Here is a 4,989-nt window from a genome sequence, read left to right on the forward strand (position 1 = left end):
ACAGTTCTGTGAATACTTTTTCACTTCATATTTATTAATTTTAAAAATACTTGTATCTCATTTGCAACAATTTAACATTTTATTTTTTATTATGGTTTTATTTTTTTAAAGATATTTACCAAGTGAATGAGAATATAGCTTCTGGATATATCAAGATGTTTATAAAACACTTCATTGACTGTTGAAATAAAAAATAAATTCTGAAATGGTGGCTATCTGGCATTGAGCTATTAATTTTTTAAGCACAAATTACTGTTTTATACTTTGTGAATTTATCTTAACTGTGACTTTTAATTGAAATATCAGATGTTTTAGAATATCTTAATTTGAGAACACCAAAGGACACTACTCCATAATCTAATGAGATTAGCTATTAATTACAGTGCTTTATTGAAAGTATATTGCTACTATGTTTTCTCATGAAATCTACAGTTAAGTAGTTTTGCTGTGAAAATGTTTCTTCCATGGAGTACAATATATCATCTTTGTTATGAAGAAATGGTGTTTTGTTTACTGGGTGGAACATACAATTTAAACATGGGGGCTGGACAGATGCACAAGGTGCATGCTAGAGGCCCTGGTGCTCCCATTCTCCCTGTCTCATAAGTAAATAAATGGGGGCCGGAGAAGTTGCTCAGTGGTTAAGGTGCTTGCCTGAAAAGTCTAAGGACCCCTAGTTGGATTTCCCAGCACCCACATGAAGCCAGATGCACAGGTTGCACATGTGTCTAGAGTTTATTTGCAGTGGCTGGAGGCCCTAGTGTTCCCATTTTCTCTCTTACCTGCCTTTTTCTCTCTCAAATAACTAAACAAATAAAATATTTAAAAAATAAGCAAAACGAACCCTCTCCTTTTCTTGGATTGTTAGAAAATACATGCAGATCAAGAATCCCTAATCTGGACTAGAGAGCTGGCTTAGTGGTTCAGGCACTTGCCTGCAGAACCCTATTGACCTGGGTTTGATTCCTCAGTACTCACATAAAGGCAGATACACAAAGTGGTGCATGTGCCTGGAGCTCGTTTGCAATGACTAGAGGCCCTGGCGGGCTAATCCTTCCCCTCTACTCTGCTTATGAGTAAATAAATAATTTAAAAATCCTTATGTGCGGGCTGGAGAGATGGCTTAGCGGTTAAGCGCTTGCCTGTGAAGCCTAAGGACCCGGTTTGAGGCTCAATTCCCCAGGGCCCACGTCAGCCAGATGCACAAGGGGGCGCATGCATCTGGAGTTTGTTTGCAGTGGCTGGAAGCCCTAGCACGCCCATTCTCCCTCTCTCCCTCTTTGCCTCTTTCTCTCTGTCTGTTGCTCTCAAATAAATAAATAAAATAAATGAAAAAAATTAAAAAAAAAATCCTTATGTGAGCTGGAGAGATGGCTTAGCAGTTAAGGTGCTTGCCTGTGAAGCCTAAGGACCCATGTTCTACTCTCTAGATCCTACGTTAGCTAGACGCATAAAGGTGAGGCAAGTGCAAGATTGCACATGCCCACTAAGTGGCACAAGCGTCTGTAGTTCGATTGCATGGCTGAGGTCCGGGTGTGCCTATTCTCTCTTTAAAATAAAAAGCTTAGGGGTGGAGAGATGGCTTAGCGGTTAAGCGCTTGCCTGTGAAGCCTAAGGACCCTGGTTCGAGGCTCGGTTCCCCAGGTCCCATGTTAGCCAGATGCACAAGGGGGCGCACGTGTCTGGAGTTTGTTTGCAGAGGCTGGAGGCCCTGGCGCGCCCATTCTCTCTCTCTCCCTCTATCTGTCTTTCTCTCTGTGTCTGTCGCTCTCAAATAAATAAATAAAAAATTAAAAAAAAAAACAAACAGCTTAGTTGTTAAGGCTTGCTTATGAAGCTCATGACCCAGGTTCAATTTCCCCAGGACCCACGTAAGCAAGATGTACAAGGTGGCCCATGTGGCTGGAGTTTGCAGCAACTGGAGGCCCTAGTGTGCCCATTCTCTTTCTCTCCCTTGCCTCTTTTTTTCCTCAAATAAAAACATTATTAATTTTTTGGGGGGGGTTGGGTTTTTTTTTTTTTTTTTCAAGGTAGGGTCTCACTGTAGCCCAGGCTGACCTGGAATTCACTATGAAGTCTCAGGGTGGCCTCAAACTCATGGCAATCCTCCTACCTCTGCCTCCTGAGTGCTGGGATTAAAGGCATGCGCCACCACGTCTTGCTAGGGTTGGGGTTTTGGATTAGAGACTTAACCATCTGTTGCAGTCCGGTTTGCATTGCTGGTAGAAATCACCCAACCAAGAGCAGCTTCTGGGAAAGAGATTTATTTTGGCTTACAGGCTCGAGGGGAAGCTCCACGATGGCTGGGGAAAACGATGGCGTGTGCAGAGGGTGGACATCACCCCCTGGCCAACATAAGGTGGACCACAGCAACAGGAGGGTGTGCCAAATACTGGCATGGGGAAACTGGCTATAACACCGATAAGCCTGCCCCCAACAATACACTGCCTCCAGGAGGCATTGATTCTCCAATCTTCATCAGCTGGGAACCTAGCATTCAGAACACCTAAGTTTTGGGGGGATACCTGAATCAAACCACCACACCATCTATGCAGATATTTTAAGTCCAAAATACAACACAGTTTGAAGCATTTCAGATAAGGGATCGTCAGTACTCCACTGCAAACAGCAGTGCTCTGAAATGGCTGATGTATATTGGCTCAGCAAATGGAATGTATGTGATGAAGAATTTAAGAAAGTACACAGAGTGTGGCTCAGGTAGGAGACCAGTCCAGGCCCTTCCAGGCAGGGCATCGTGGAGACTTTGAAGCCTATAAACTTCCTGCAGGTCAGCTTGCTTCACCTAAGTCACTCCTCTGTTCAAAAACAAAATTCTATCCACGGAACCCTGTCTTGATCAGATGCTGGTTCAGTCAGTTGGTCATCTTTTTTTCAGGTGAACTTGCTAGTGCCTGGTGTATGACATGGACTAATTCGTTTGCTTTACTGGAATAATCTGACTTGTCAAAATTTAGAAAGTTCCTACTGGGTGTTCCCCTGTGGTGGTGGGCAGTGGAGTTCATAGACAAGTAAGTCTGTCTTTGAACTGACAGTGGGGATGGATTGTGGTAAGGAACTGTAGGGATATTTCTTTTTTTAAAAAATTTATTTGTATTTTTATTTATTTGAGATCAACAGAGAGAAAGAATGGGCACACCAGGGCCTCCAGCCACTGCAAACGAACTCCAGATGTGTATGCCCCCTTGTGCATCTGGCTAACATGGGTCCTGGGAAATCGAGCCTCGAACCAGGGTCTTTTGGCTACACAGGCAAGCACTTAACCGCTAAGCCACCTCTCCAGCCCTGTAGGAATATTTCTTAGGGACCTTACAAATAACTTCTGACATTACTGCTGTGAGATGCTAAATCCCTCACGGGCTCTAAAGTTAATCTTACAACATTGTCATCCACCACTTACAGCGATGTGACTAGGCTTCCTCTCTGTTGCAGTCTGGTTCACATTGCTGGTAGAAATCACCCAAGAGTAGCTTCTGGGAAAAAGAGGTTTATTTTGGCTTACAGGCTCCAGGGGAAGCTTCACGATGGCAGGGGAAAACGATGGCATGAGCAAAGGGTGGACATCACCCCCTGGCCAACATAAGATGGACCACAGCATCAGGAGGCTGTGCCCAACACTGGCATGGGGAAATTGGCTATAAAGCCCATAAGCTCCCCGCAACCAATACACTCCCTCCAGGAGGCATTAATTCCCAAATCTCCATCAGCTGGGAACCTAGCATTCAGTACACCTAAGTTTATGGGGGACACCTGAATCGAACCACCATATTCCGCCCCTGGCCCCCATAAACTGATACCCATACATGTAAAATACAATGCATTCAGTCTGACTTTAAAAGTCCCCATAGTTTTTATCAATCCCAATGATGTTCAGCCTTTGGTCTGAACAGCACAGATGACCAACACTGACAAGTAGTGTTTAGAGATGCTGGCTGGTCTTTGTACGCTCTTTGCCCGATTTCCATGCTGACCCTGACTGGACTCGACTCAGAGTAAACGCACATGCCTAAGAAGTGCCAGTCATGGCATTGAAGATAACAAGGTCAGTAACTATGGGCCCACAGATCTGTTGAAGGCAACTCGAGGGCTTAATGTGATTGTTCTTGTGATCAGAGTGTGTGTGTTCTGGATCAGCAGAGTCCAGCAGGTCATACCTCTTAGCCCCTCCCCCCTTTTATAACAAATGTTTAAGGATTAAAAGTCAGAAGTTCCTTACCCTTTGCTCACAAATGTACTACCTGCTCACGTATTACTGCATTTTGGCTGTTCAGTGAAAGTACCAGTGATTACCTGCATGCAGAGGAAGCCACAGTGATCACGGATGCCTTAAACCAAACTCCAGTTTCCTTTTTCCTCAGAGGCTGGGCTGGGCAGGCCAGAAGTTAGCTGTCCTGCTTCTCAGGCTTTGCTCCCAGAAGCAGTTAGCTCACTCCTGGATATAGAAATAGTCTATAAATTCAGGGCTGTGTCTCCCAAAATAGAGCATTACACTATAGAAGGTAAGCAGGAATTCTGTCACACAATGGGTAAGCGTAATTGAAGAAACCGAAAAAGGAACAGCAAGCCGACTGGTGACGCACGCCTTTAGTCCCAGCACTGGGGAGGCAGAGATTGCCCTGATTTTCCAGATCAGCCTGGGCTAGATTGAGACCCTACCTTGAAATACAAAAAAAGAAAGAAAGAAAAAGAAACAGGAACAGTGAATAGAGCAGTGTGCTGACTTGGAGATGAGAAAGCGGCAAGTTTGTGAATGCCTGATGGTGAGGGGGCATCTAGGTGGCATCTTGAGGTTGATCAGAGGCATACAGTATGCCAAATGAAAAGTATCCAGTGAGTGACTGCAAGGCTCAAAAGTAGAACTGAAGCCAGGTGTGGTGGCACATGCTTTTAATCCCAGCATTTGGGAAGCAGAGGTAGGAGGATCACCATAAAAGTTCAAGGCCACCCTGAGAATACGTAGTGTCTTTCAGG

This window comes from Jaculus jaculus, chromosome 12, assembly GCF_020740685.1.
Source record: "Jaculus jaculus isolate mJacJac1 chromosome 12, mJacJac1.mat.Y.cur, whole genome shotgun sequence".
In the NCBI taxonomy this organism is placed as follows: domain Eukaryota; kingdom Metazoa; phylum Chordata; class Mammalia; order Rodentia; family Dipodidae; genus Jaculus; species Jaculus jaculus.